General features: G+C 47.8%; 1 protein-coding gene and 1 long non-coding RNA gene across 4 annotated transcripts in view; one reads left to right on the top strand and one right to left on the bottom strand.

Moving 5' to 3' along the window:
* bbs9 (Bardet-Biedl syndrome 9) overlaps positions 1–15018 on the top strand; it is an 852590-nt gene that overhangs the window by 551906 nt on the left and 285666 nt on the right. The window lies entirely within an intron of this gene.
* The window catches only part of LOC139272990 (uncharacterized), a 142004-nt gene that overhangs the window by 126112 nt on the left and 874 nt on the right, over positions 1–15018 (bottom strand). The gene's annotated exons all lie outside the window — the stretch shown is intronic.

Here is a 15018-nt window from a genome sequence, read left to right as displayed (position 1 = left end):
AGAGGATTCTATTGTAAGGGGAATAGATAGAAGTTTCTGCGCCTGCAATCGAGACTCCAGGATGATATGTTGCCTCCCTGGTGCAAGGGTCAAGGATGTTTTTGAGCGGTTGCAGGACATTTTGGAGGGGGAGGGTGAACAGCCAGTTGTCGTGGTGCATATAGGTACCAACGATATTGGTAAAAAAACGGATGAGATCCTACAAGATGAATTTAGAGATAGAAGTTAAATTAAAAAGTAGGACTTCAAAAGTAGTAATCTCAGAATTGCTACCAGTGCCGGTCAGAGTAGGAATTGCAGGATAGCTCAGATGAATACGTGGCTTGAGGAGTGGTGCAGAAGGGAGGGATTCAAATTCCTGGGACTTTGGAACCGGTTTTGAGGGACGTGGGACCAGTACAAACCGGACGGTCTGCACCAATGGGGAGAGTTTTCTAGTGCTGTTGGGGAAGAGGTTAAATTAATATGCCAGTGGGATGGGAACCTATGCACGGAGACAGAGGGAAGTAGAATGGGGGCAGAAGCAAAAGATAGAAAGAAGAAAAGTAAAAGTGGAGTGCAGAGAAACCCAAGGCAAAAATCAAAAAGCGGCACATTTCAGCAAAATTCTAAAGGGGCAAAGAGTGTTAAAAAGACAAGCCTGAAGGCTCTGTGCCTCAATCCGAGGAGTATTCGTAATAAAGTGGACGAATTAACTACACAGGCAGCAATTAATAAATATGATATAATTGGCATCACAGAGATATGGCTGCAGGCTGACCAAAGCTGGGAACTTAACATCCAGGGCTATTCAACATTCAGGAAGGATAAACAGAAAGGAAAAGGAGGTGGGGTAGCATTGCTGGTTAAAGAGGAAATTAACGCAATAGTAAGGAAGGATATTAGCTTGGATGATGTGGAATCTGTATGGGTGGAGCTGCGGAATTCCAAAGGACAGAAAACGCTATGGGAGTTGTGTACAGACCACCAAACAGTAGTAGTGAGGCTGGGGACAGCATCAAACAAGAAATTAGGGATGCGTGCAATAAAGGTACAGCAGTTATCATAGGCGATTTTAATCTACATATAGATTGGGCTCACCAAACTGGTAGCAATACGGTGGAGGAGGATTTCCTGGAGTATATTAGGGGTGGTTTTCGAGACCAATATGTCGAGGAACCAATTAGAGGGCTGGCCCTTCCTAGACTGGTGATATGTAAGAGAAAGGACTAATTTGCAATCTTGTTGTGCGAGGCCCCTTGGAGAAGAGTGACCATAATATGGTAGAATTCTTTATTAAGATGGAAAGTGACACAGTTAATTCAGAGACTAGGGTTCTGAACTTAAGGAAAGGTAACTTCGATGGTATGAGACGTGAATTGGCTAGAATAGACTGGCAAAGGATATTGAAAGCGTTGACTGTGGATAGGCAATGGCAAACATTTAAAGATCACATGGATGAACTTCAACAATCGTACATCCCTGTCTGGAGTAAAAATAAAACGGGGAAGGTGGCTCAACCGTGGCTAACAAGGAAAATTAAGGATAGTGTTAAATCCAAGGAAGAGGCATATAAATTGGCCAGAAAAAGCAGCAAACCTGAGGACTGGGAGAAATTTAGAATTCAGCAGAGGAGGACAAAGGGTTTAATTAGGAGGGGTAAATTAAAGTCTGAGAAGAAGCTTGCTGGAAACATAAAAACTGACTGCAAAAGCTTCCATAGATATGTGAAGAGAAAAAGATTAGTGAAGACAAATGTAGGTCACTTGCAGTCAGATACAGGTGAATTTATAATGGGGAACAAAGAAATGGCAGGCCAGTTGAACAAATACTTTGGTTCTCTCTTCATGAAGGAAGACACAAATAACCTTCTGGAAATACTAGGGGACCGAGGGTCTTGTAAGGAGGAGGAACTGAGGGAAATCCTTATTAGTCGGGAAATTGTGTTGGGGAAATTGATGGGATTGAAGGCCGATAAATCCCCAGGGCCTGATGGACTGCATCCCAGAGTACTTAAGGAGGTGGCCTTGGAAATAGCGGATGCATTGACAGTCATTTTACAACATTCCATTGACTCTGGATCAGTTCCTATCGAGTGGAGGGTAGCCAATGTAACCCCACTTTTTAAAAAAGGAGGGAGAGAGAAAACAGGGAATTATAGACCGGTCAACCTGACATCGGTAGTGGGTAAGATGATGGAATCAATTATTAAGGATGTCATAGCAGCGCATTTGGAAAGAGGTGACATGATAGGTCCAAGTCAGCATGGATTTGTGAAAGGGAAATCATGCTTGACAAATCTTCTAGAATTTTTTGAGGACGTTTCCAGTAGAGTGGACAAGGGAGAACCAGTTGATGTGGTATATTTGGACTTTCAGAAGGCTTTCGACAAGGTCCCACACAAGAGATTAATGTGCAAAGTTAAAGCACATGGAATTGGGGGTAGTGTGCTGACATGGATTGAGAACTGGTTGGCAGACAGGAAGCAAAGAGTAGGAGTAAATGGGTACTTTTCAGAATGGCAGGCGGTGACTAGTGGGGTACCGCAAGGTTCTGTGCTGGGGCCCCAGCTGTTTACACTGTACATTAATGATTTAGACGAGGGGATTAAATGTAGTATCTCCAAATTTGCGGATGACACTAAGTTAGGTGGCAGTGTGAGCTGCGAGGAGAATGCTATGAGGCTGCAGAGCGACTTGGATAGGTTAGGTGAGTGGGCAAATGCATGGCAGATGAAGTATAATGTAGATAAATGTGAGGTTATCCACTTTGGTGGTAAAAACAGAGAGACAGACTATTATCTGAATGGTGACAGATTAGGAAAAGGGGAGGTGCAACGAGACCTGGGTGTCATGGTACATCAGTCATTGAAGGTTGGCATGCAGGTACAGCAGGCGGTTAAGAAAGCAGATGGCATGTTGGCCTTCATAGCGAGGGGATTTGAGTACAGGGGCAGGGAGGTGTTGCTACAGTTGTACAGGGCATTGGTGAGGCCACACCTGGAGTATTGTGCACAGTTTTGGTCTCCTAACCTGAGGAAGGACATTCTTGCTATTGAGAGAGTGCAGCGAAGGTTCACCAGACTGATTCCCGGGATGGCGGGACTGACCTATCAAGAAAGACTGGATCAACTGGGCTTGTAATCACTGGAGTTCAGAAGAATGAGAGGGGACCTCATAGAAACGTTTAAAATTCTGATGGGTTTCAACAGGTTAGATGCAGGAAGAATGTTCCCAATGTTGGGGAAGTCCAGAACCAGAGGTCACAGTCTAAGGATAAGGGGTAAGCCATTTAGGACCGAGATGAGGAGGAACTTCTTCACCCAGAGAGTGGTGAACCTGTGGAATTCTCTACCACAGAAAGTTGTTGAGGCCAATTCCCTAAATATATTCAAAAAGAAGTTAGATGTAGTCCTTACTACTAAGGGGATCAAGGGGTATGGTGAGAAAGCAGTAATGGGGTACTGAAGTTGCATGTTCAGCCATGAACTCATTGAATGGCGGTGCAGGCTAGAAGGGACGAATGGCCTACTCCTGCACCTATTTTCTATGTTTCTATGTTTACTGCAGTTGCACAGGGCCTTGGTGAGGCCTCACTTGGAATATTGTGTTCAGTTTTGGTCTCCTAATCTGAGGAAGGACGTTCTTGCTATTGAGGGAGTGCAGCAATGGTTCACCAAACTGATTCCCGGGATGGCAGGACTGACATATGAGGAGAGACTGGATCGACTGGACCTGTATTTACTGGAGTTTAGAAGGATGAGAGGGGATCTCATAGAAACATATAAAATTCTGACGGGACTGGACAGGTTAGATGCAGGAAGAATGTTCCCGATGTTGGGGAAGTTCAGACTCAAAGGACACAGTCTAAGGATAAGGGGTAAGCCATTTAGGACTGAGATGAGGAGAAACTTCTTCACTCAGAGAGTTGTTAACCTGTGGAATTCCCTACCGCAGAGAGTTGTTGATGCCAGTTCAGTGGATATACTCAAGAGGGAGTTAGATATGGCCCTTACGGCTAAGGAGATCAAGGGGTATGGAGACAAAGCAGAAAAGGGGTATTGATGTGAATGACCAGATATTACACATCTTATTGAATGGTGGTGCAAGCTCGAAGGGTCGAATGGCCTACTACTGCACCTATTTTCTATGTTTCTATGTTTCTATGTTCATGGCCTTGGCCTGTGATTCCAAGAGGATGATGACTCAGCCCCCAGGACTCTAACCCGGCAAGTACCGTATACCAACTGGCGCCTTTTAGAGGCAAGACTGCTACCCTGAGTCCCGCAACTCTGAGTCCGCCACATGGGGCCAACCGGCCAGCCCCATGCTGACGCTGTGGAGGAAATCACAGAGCCCACCAGTGCCGTTACAGAGACTATACTTGAAAAGGCTGTAACACTAAAGGCCATTTCCAGCGAACGTGTAAAATAAATTTTACTCACTGAGTCGCTCAAGAGTTGGCCGATCACCCGGGCTCCAGCGCTGATGAAGATGAAGAGAGATTCCAGGAGGCAGCTCAGCCCCAGGAAGAGGTATATGGAGTGTTTTCCTGCTCCACCGAGAGTTCTCTGTTGAAAATGGAAATCGAAATCAACGGTATTCCAGTCTCGATGGAGGTCGACACAGGGGTGAGCCTATCACTGATGAACCAGGCGGCCTTCGAGAAACTCTGGGACAATCCCGCCAAACGACCTAAAATGCTCCTGATCCAGACGAAGCTGCTCACTTACACAAACGACACCATCCCAGTTGTTGGCAGTGTGGATGTCCAGGTGTCCTATGGCAGTGCGATGCACAAGCTACCTTTGTGGATTGTTGCTGGTGATGGTCCAACACTGCTAGAAAGAAGATGGATGAAACAAATCCAAATCTGTTGGAGCTGGGAAAGCCTCCAGGCACCGGTGATCAATGTCCTATGCAGCCCCAAATTTGGATCCATCACAGCACCTGGAAATCCTACCGTCCAACTCGACTGCGTGGGGACGACACAGACCGCACAACCCAACGGCGAGATGATCCAACCCAAACGACCAGACCGCACCTTCCGGGCTCAAGTGGCAGGACTCCAAAGGAAGAAGATTGGCACAGAAGGTAAATTCCTGGTCTCCGTGGCAGAACCTGAAGAGAAAAGGATCACCGCAGCCTACCTCGTGGAGAGAGAGAAGATGGCGCCCGTACCACGAGGTGAAACGCCTGAAATCAAGATGGCCACGACCAGACCATGAGGGGTAGCATTGAGGGAGCAACACGTGATGCCGAGCAGCGAAACGGATTGGGATAAAGATTGCAAGGCCCTCTTAAAAGAGACCAGCAACCCAGCACAATTAAAGGGACAGTTCCACTCTTTGTACAGCGATGTTGGTGATACTAATGTAAAAGATGTAATTAACAAATGCAAATATCTAAATGTACCTTTGAACGGTGATGCCAGTAGGATACGTGGAAAGATGTAATTGACGAATGCAAGTATCTAAATGTAATTGTACAGAGATACCGATAGTATACAGGGAAAAGATGTAATTGACAAATGTGAATTTGTAAAGACAACTAACAATGTCGTGTCGGGTGATTGCGGTCGGAGCCAATGTATCATGAATGTAAATGATGGAATAATGTGTGATGCCGGGTTCTACATTTACGCCAACTTAACCAAGGGCAATCTCCTGTGGGAAACACCCAGGTCCAGCGGGCTACCCGATCATGTAGCCCGTGCCTCCGGGACCAATGTGATGCCCCAGGGAGTGTGACCACACACAATGGGAGCATACCCACTGCAGGGCCAGCGATCAACAGACAACACACGCATCACTACTGGCACCCTGCCCCAGATCAGCCCTACCTCTCTGGCCACCAGGGCCAGTACTGGGATCAAGAGGCCAGCACACTCCAGCCCTCCCAACGGGACCTGGGATGACCAGGCTCCCACTACTGCTGAAGAGACCCTGCAGCCCTTAAGAAGGCAGGGAGGCCACCCATTCCTGTGGCTCTGCCCACCACTAGGCAACGGCAAAGGCCCTGAGACTCAGCCAGGGGAACGATCTGAGCCCACCAAGCTGGCAGGGGATACAGCGTCGCCATCAGACAACCTGAACAGTCCAGTTACTTTGGAACTAGCATCCTCACCCACCTGCACCGACACCCCAGGGGCAAGACTGTAATACCATGTATGTACCTCACCTGTAATATGTACCGTATATACTCGCGTATCATGCGACTTTTGAAGACCTAAATTGTAACCTAAATTTGGGGGGTCGCATGATACGCGAGATACAAAATTTGCGGGTGTGAAGTGCTGGCCAAGCTTAGGCTGTTAGGCTGTTAAGCAGACCGTATCCACGCTGAATCTCGGCATGCTCCAACAATCCTCTATGTAAAGACATTTCTCTTGGTTTCTCCTCTCACTCTCCATGATGGTTGTAAATCGAATATCCCTGGTTGATATTAGTTCCTCGATACTCGACCAAATCATTAGTTTATGTGGAAAACAAGCCAAGTTCCTGCAGCACACCACTAACTACATCCTCCCAATGCAAAAAAAAATCCATTTGACTCCTGCTGAAATTCTTCTCTTCAGGGGGAGAGAGAGTCGCGGAGGTCGGGGGGGGAGAGAGAGTCGCGGAGGTCGGGGGGGGAGAGAGAGTCGCGGAGGTCGGGGGGGAGAGAGAGTCGCGGAGGTCGGGGGGGGAGAGAGAGTCGCAGAGGTCGGGGGGGGAGAGAGAGTCCCGGAGGTCGGGGGGGGAGAGAGAGTCCCGGAGGTCGGGGGGGGAGAGAGAGTCGCGGAGGTCGGGGGGGGAGAGAGAGTCGCGGAAGTCGGGGGGGAGAGAGTCGCGGAGGTCGGGGGGGGAGAGAGAGTCGCAGAGGTCGGGGGGGAGAGAGAGTCGCGGAGGTCGGGGGGGGAGAGAGAGTCGCGGAGGTCGGGGGGGGAGAGAGAGTCCCGGAGGTCGGGGGGGGAGAGAGAGTCCCGGAGGTCGGGGGGGGAGAGAGAGTCGCGGAGGTCGGGGGGGGAGAGAGAGTCGCGGAGGTCGGGGGGGGAGAGAGAGTCCCGGAGGTCGGGGGGGGAGAGAGAGTCGCGGAGGTCGGGGGGGGAGAGAGAGTCGCGGAAGTCGGGGGGGGAGAGAGAGTCGCGGAGGTCGGGGGGGGAGAGAGAGTCGCGGAGGTCGGGGGGGGAGAGAGAGTCGCGGAGGTCGGGGGGGAGAGAGAGTCGCGGAGGTCGGGGGGGAGAGAGTCGCGGAGGTCGGGGGGGGAGAGAGAGTCCCGGAGGTCGGGGGGGGAGAGAGAGTCCCGGAGGTCGGGGGGGGAGAGTACGGAGAGAGAGCGCGGAGAGAGAGTACGGGGAGAGAGTACGGAGAGAGAGCACGGAGAGAGTACGGAGTGAGAGCACGGAGAGAGAGCACTGAGAGAGAGCAGAATCCACTCGATGTTTCATGTTAAGGTCTGTATTCGATCTCAAAAAAGTGACTCGCATGATACATGAGACATATGGTAAAATCATGTTTTGGGGACGAAAATTTAGGGGTCGCATGATACGCGAGATCGCAGGATACGCGAGTATATACGGTACTTGTTCCACTTCTGCAAAACCCAAGCAGTGATGTAACTAATCCTATTTTGTATTCTCTGTACATGTATGCAAATGCAGATGTCGGACCACATACATGGTCTATGTATGGCGGGGGTGGGGGGGGAAGCAAAAATGGATGTATGTAGCCATGGACACATGGATCACACTCAAACCCCACTGCAACCTCCAACCGTCCACTGCTGACCATTTCCCAATGTCGTGGCAATAAGGACTTGGGGGTCTACAGGGAGAGAGCCATTCCCAAGCACAGACAAGATGCAAGGGCTTTGGGCACTCAAGTCGAGGGCCAGAGCACACAGTGCAAAGTCCAGTGGCACAAGACATAGGGGGGGGAGTGATGTTGTGTATGTATATACCCTGTACACTCAATGTACAGTTACATAAGACCACTGAATGTATCTTCACACTGTATACACGATGCCTGTACCACCAGAGGGTGCAACTGGTGGAGATCTAGGGGTCACCTGCACACTGCAAGTAACCAAGTATAAAAGGGAGTTCATCTTACTGTACCCTCATACAGAAGCTGCAATAAATGGACTGAGGACTTGAGGAGTCATTACTAGAATGCTTACAGACACAATAGACTGAGTATAATGAATCTCACATAGAAACATAGAAACATAGAAAATAGGTGCAGGAGCAGGCCATTCAGCCCTTCCAGCCTGCACCGCCATTCAATGAGTTCATGGCTGAACATGAAACTTCAGTACACCCTTCCTGCTTTCTCGCCATACCCCTTGATCCCCCGAGTAGTAAGGACTTCATCTAACTCCCTTTTGAATATATTTAGTGAATTGGCCTCAACTATTTTCTGTGTTAGAGAATTCCACAGGTTCACTACTCTCTGGGTGAAGAAGTTTCTCCTCATCTCGGTCCTAAATGGCTTACCCCTTATCCTCAGACTGTGACCCCTGGTTCTGGACTTCCCCAACATTGGGAACATTCTTCCTGCATCTAACCTGTCTAAACCCGTCAGAATTTTAAATGTTTCTATGAGGTCCCCTCTCATTCTTCTGAACTCCAGTGAATACAAGCCCAGTTGATCCAGTCTTTCTTGATAGGTCAATCCCACCATCCCGGGAATCAGTCTGGTGAATCTTCGCTGCACTCCCTCAATAGCAAGAATATCCTTCCTCAAGTTAGGAGACCAAAACTGTACACAATACTCCAGGTGTGGCCTCACCAAGGCCCTGTACAACTGTAGCAACACCTCCCTGCCCCTGTACTCAAATCCCCTCGCTATGAAGGCCAACATGCCATTTGCTTTCTTAACCGCCTGCTGTACCTGCATGCCAACCTTCAATGACTGATGTACCATGACACCCAGGTCTCTTTGCACCTGCCCTTTTCCTAATCTGTCACCATTCAGATAATAGTCTGTCTCTCTGTTTTTACCACCAAAGTGGATAACCTCACATTTATCCACATTATACTTCATCTGCCATGCATTTGCCCACTCACCTAACCTATCCAAGTCACTCTGCAGCCTCATAGCATCCTCCTCGCAGCTCACACTGCCACCCAACTTAGTGTCATCTGCAAATTTGGAGATACTACATTTAATCCCCTCGTCTAAATCATTAATGTACAATGTAAACAGCTGGGGCCCCAGCACAGAACCTTGCGGTACCCCACTAGTCACTGCCTGCCATTCTGAAAAGTACCCATTTACTCCTACTCTTTGCTTCCTGTCTGACAACCAGTTCTCAATCCATGTCAGCACACTACCCCCAATCCCATGTGCAATAAGGTGGATGAATTAACTGTGCAAATAGATGTTAACAAATATGATGTGATTGGGATTACGGAGACGTGGCTCCAGGATGAGCAGGGCTGGGAACTCAACATCCATGGGTATTCAACATTCAGGAAGGATAGAATAAAAGGAAAAGGAGGTGGGGTAGCATTGCTGGTTAAGGAGGAGATTAAGGCAATAGTTAGGAAGGACATTAGCTTGGATGATGTGGAATCTATATGGGTAGAGCTGCAGAACACCAAAGGGCAAAAAACGTTAGTGGGAGTTGTGTACAGACCTCCAAACAGTAGTAGTGATGTTGGGGAGGGCATCAAACAGGAAATTAGGGGTGCGTGCAATAAAGGTGCAGCAGTTATAATGGGTGACTTTAATATGCACATAGATTGGGCTAACCAAACTGGAAGCAATACGGTGGAGGAGGATTTTCTGGAGTGCATAAGGGATGGTTTTTTAGACCAATATGTCGAGGAACCAACTAGGGGGGAGGCCATCTTAGACTGGGTGTTATGTAATGAGAAAGGATTAATTAGCAATCTCGTTGTGCGAGGCCCCTTGGGGAAGAGTGACCATAATATGGTGGAATTCTGCATTAGGATGGAGAATGAAACAGTTAATTCAGAGACCATGGTCCAGAACTTAAAGAAGGCTAACTTTGAAGGTATGAGGCGTGAATTGGCTGAGATGGATTGGCGAATGATACTTAAGGGGTTGACAGTGGATGGGCAATGGCAGACATTTAGAGACCGTATGGATGAATTACAACAATTGTACATTCCTGTCTGGCATAGAAATAAAAAAGGGAAGGTGGCTCAACCGTGGCTATCAAGGGAAATCAGGGATAGTATTAAAGCCAAGGAAGTGGCATACAAATTGGCCAGAAATAGCAGCGAACCTGGGGACTGGGAGAAATTTAGAACTCAGCAGAGGAGGACAAAGGGTTTGATTAGGGCAGGGAAAATGGAGTATGAGAAGAAGCTTGCAGGGAACATTAAGACGGATTGCAAAAGTTTCTATAGATATGTAAAGAGAAAAAGGTTAGTAAAGACAAATGTAGGTCCCCTGCAGTCAGAATCAGGGGAAGTCATAACTGGGAACAAAGAAATGGCGGACCAATTGAACAAGTACTTTGGTTCGGTATTCACGAAGGAGGACACGAACAACCTTCCGGTTATAAAAGGGGTCGGGGGGTCTAGTAAGGAGGAGGAACTGAGGGAAATCCTTATTAGCCGGGAAATTGTGTTGGGGAAATTGATGGGATTGAAGGCCGATAAATCCCCAGGGCCTGATGGACTGCATCCCAGAGTACTTAAGGAGGTGGCCTTGGAAATAGTGGATGCGTTGACAGTCATTTTCCAACATTCCATTGACTCTGGATCAGTTCCTATGGAGTGGAGGGTAGCCAATGTAACCCCACTTTTTAAAAAAGGAGGGAGAGAGAAAACAGGGAATTATAGACCGGTCAGCCTGACATCGGTAGTGGGTAAAATGATGGAATCAATTATTAAGGATGTCATAGCAGTGCATTTGGAAAGAGGTGACATGATAGGTCCAAGTCAGCATGGATTTGTGAAAGGGAAATCATGCTTGACAAATCTTCTGGAATTTTTTGAGGATGTTTCCAGTAGAGTGGATAAGGGAGAACCAGTTGATGTGGTATATTTGGACTTTCAGAAGGCGTTCGACAAGGTCCCACACAAGAGATTGATGTGCAAAGTTAGAGCACATGGGATTGGGGGTAGTGTACTGACATGGATTGAGAACTGGTTGTCAGACAGGAAGCAAAGAGTAGGAGTAAATGGGTACTTTTCAGAATGGCAGGCAGTGACTAGTGGGGTACCGCAAGGTTCTGTGCTGGGGCCCCAGCTGTTTACACTGTACATTAATGATTTAGATGAGGGGATTAAATGTAGTATCTCCAAATTTGCGGATGACACTAAGTTGGGTGGCAGTGTGAGCTGCGAGGAGGATGCTGTGAGGCTGCAGAGCGACTTGGATAGGTTAGGTGAGTGGGCAAATGCATGGCAGATGAAGTATAATGTGGATAAATGTGAGGTTATCCACTTTGGTGGTAAAAACAGAGAGACAGACTATTATCTGAATGGTGACAGATTAGGAAAAGGGGAGGTGCAAAGAGATCTGGGTGTCATGGTACATCAGTCATTGAAGGTTGGCATGCAGGTGCAGCAGGCGGCTAAGAAAGCAAATGGCATGTTGGCCTTCATAGCAAGGGGATTTGAGTACAGGGGCAGGGAGGTGTTACTACAATTGTACAGGGCCTTGGTGAGGCCACACCTGGAGTATTGTGCACAGTTTTGGTCTCCTAACCTGAGGAAGGACATTCTTGCTATTGAGGGAGTGCAGCGAAGGTTCACCAGACTGATTCCCGGGATGGCGGGACTGACCTATCAAGAAAGACTGGATCAACTGGGCTTGTATTCACTGGAGTTCAGAAGAATGAGAGGGGACCTCATAGAAACATATAAAATTCTGACGGGGTTAGACAGGTTAGATGCAGGAAGAATGTTCCCAATGTTGGGGAAGTCCAGAACCAGGGGTCACAGTCTAAGGATAAGGGGTAAGCCATTTAGGACCGAGATGCGGAGGAACTTCTTCACCCAGAGAGTGGTGAACCTGTGGAATTCTCTACCACAGAAAGTTGTTGAGGCCAATTCACTAAATATATTCAAAAAGGAGTTAGATGAGGTCCTTACTGCTAGGGGGATCAAGGGGTATGGCGAGAAAGCAGGAATGGGGTACTGAAGTTGAATGTTCAGCCATGAACTCATTGAATGGCGGTGCAGGCTAGAAGGGCCGAATGGCCTACTCCTGCACCTATTTTCTATGTTTCTATGTTTCTAACTTTGCACATTAATCTCTTGTGTGGGACCTTGTCGAAAGCCTTCTGAAAGTCCAAATATACCACATCAACTGGTTCTCCTTTGTCCACTTTACTGGAAACATCCTCAAAAAATTCCAGAAGATTTGTCAAGCAGGATTTCCCTTTCACAAATCCATGCTGACTTGGACCTATCATGTCACCATTTTCCAAATGCGCTGCTATGACATCCTTAATAATTGATTCCATCATTTTACCCACTACTGAGGTCAGTCTGACCAGTCTATAATTCCCTGTTTTCTCTCTCCCTCCTTTTTTAAAAAGTGGGGTTACATTGGCTACCCTCCACTCGATAGGAACTGATCCAGAGTCAATGGAATGTTGTAAAATGACTGTCAATGCATCCGTTATTTCCAAGGCCACCTCCTTAAGTACTCTGGGATGCAGTCCATCAGGTCCTGGGGATTTATCGGCCTTCAATCCCATCAATTTCCTAAAACAATTTCCCGACTAATAAAGATTTCCCTCAGTTTCTCCTCCTTACGAGACCCTCTGACCCCTTTTATATCCGGAAGGTTGTTTGTGTCCTCCTTAGTGAATACCGAACAAAAGTACTTGTTCAATTGGTCTGCCATTTCTTTGTTCCCCATTATGACTTCCCCTGATTCTGACTGCAGGGGACTTACGTTTGTCTTTACTAACCTTTTTCTCTTTACATACCTATAGAAACTTTTGCAATCCGCCTTAATGTTCCCTGCAAGCTTCTTCTCGTACTCCATTTTCCCTGCCCTAATCAAACCCTTTGTCCTCCTCTGCTGAGTTCTAAATTTCTCCCAGTCCCCGGGTTCGCTGCTATTTCTGGCCAATTTGTATGCCACTTCCTTGGCTTTAATACTATCCCGGATTTCCCTAGATAGCCACGGTTGAGCCACCTTCCCTTTTTTATTTTTACGCCAGACAGGAATGTACAATTGTTGTAATTCATCCATGCGGTCTCGAAATGTCTGCCATTGCCCATCCACAGTCAACCCCTTAAGTATCATTCGCCAATCTATCCTAGCCAATTCATGCCTCATACCTTCAAAGTTACCCTTCTTTAAGTTCTGGACCATGGTCTCTGAATTAACTGTTTCATTCTCCATCCTAATGCAGAATTCCACCATATTATGGTCACTCTTCCCCAAGGGGCCTCGCACAATGAGATTGCTAATTAATCCTCTCTCATTACACAACACCCAGTCTAAGATGGCCTCCCCCCTAGTTGGTTCCTCGACATATTGGTCTAGAAAACCATCCCTTATGCACTCCAGGAAATCCTCCTCCACCGTATTGCTTCCAGTTTGGCTAGCCCAATCTATGTGCATATTAAAGTCACCCATTATAACTGCTGCACCTTTATTGCATGCACCCCTAATTTCCTGTTTGATGCCCTCCCCAACATCACTACTACTGTTTGGAGGTCTGTACACAACTCCCACTAACGTTTTTTGCCCTTTGGTGTTCTGCAGCTCTACCCATATAGATTCCACATCATCCAAGCTAATGTCTTTCCTAACTATTGCATTAATCTCCTCTTTAACCAGCAATGCTACCCCACCTCCTTTTCCTTTTATTCTATCCTTCCTGAATGTTGAATACCCATGGATGTTGAGTTCCCAACCCTGATCATCCTGGAGCCACGTCTCCGTAATCCCAATCACATCATATTTGTTAACATCTATTTGCACAGTTAATTCATCCACCTTATTGCGGATACTCCTTGCATTAAGACACAAAGCCTTCAGGCTTGTTTTTTAACACCCTTTGTCCTTTTAGAATTTTGCTGTACAGTGGCCCTTTTTGTTCTTTGCCTTGGGTTTCTCTGCCCTCCACTTTTCCTCATCTCCTTTCTGTCTTTTGCTTTTGCCTCCTTTTTGTCTCCCTCTGTCTCCCTGCATTGGTTCCCATCCCCCTGCCATATTAGTTTAACTCCTCCCCAACAGCACTAGCAAACACTCCCCCTAGGACATTGGTTCCGGTCCTGCCCAGGTGCAGACCGTCCGGTTTGTACTGGTCCCACCTCCCCCAGAACCGGTTCCAATGCCCCAGGCATTTGAATCCCTCCCTGCTGCACCACTGCTCAAGCCACGTATTCATCTGCGCTATCCTGCGATTCCTACTCTGACTAGCACGTGGCACTGGTAGCAATCCCGAGATTACTACTTTTGAGGTCCTACTTTTTAATTTAGCTCCTAGCTCCTTAAATTCGTTTCGTAGGACCTCATCCCTTTTTTTACCTATGTCGTTGGTACCAATGTGCACCACGACAACTGGCTGTTCTCCCTCCCATTTCAGAATGTCCTGCACCCGCTCCGAGACATCCTTGACCCTTGCACCAGGGAAGCAACATACCATCCTGGAATCTCGGTTGTGGCCGCAGAAACGCCTATCTTTTCCCCGCACCATTGAATCCCCTATCACTATCGCGCTCCCACTCTTTTTCCTGCCCTCCTGTGCAGCAGAGCCAGCCACGGTGCCATGAACTTGGCTGCTGCTGCCCTCCCCTGATGAGTCATCCCCCCCAACAGTACTCAAAGCGGTGTATCTGTTTTGCAGGGGGATGACCACAGGGGACCCCTGCACTACCTTCCTTGCACTACTCTTCCTGCTGGTCTTCCATTCCCTATCTGGCTGTGGACCCTTCTCCTGCGGTAAGACCAACTCACTACACGTGATACTCACGTCATTCGCAGCATCGTGGATGCTCCAGAGTGAATCCACCCTCAGCTCCAATTCCGCAACGCGGACCGTCAGGAGCTCGAGGCGAATACACTTCCCGCACACGTAGTCACCAGGGACACCAGAAGTGTCCCTGAGTTCC

The sequence above is a fragment of the Pristiophorus japonicus genome, chromosome 1 (genome assembly GCF_044704955.1).
Source record: "Pristiophorus japonicus isolate sPriJap1 chromosome 1, sPriJap1.hap1, whole genome shotgun sequence".
Taxonomy (NCBI): domain Eukaryota; kingdom Metazoa; phylum Chordata; class Chondrichthyes; family Pristiophoridae; genus Pristiophorus; species Pristiophorus japonicus.
Note: the sequence above shows the minus strand (reverse complement) of the source record. Positions and strands in the feature narration are given on the sequence as shown.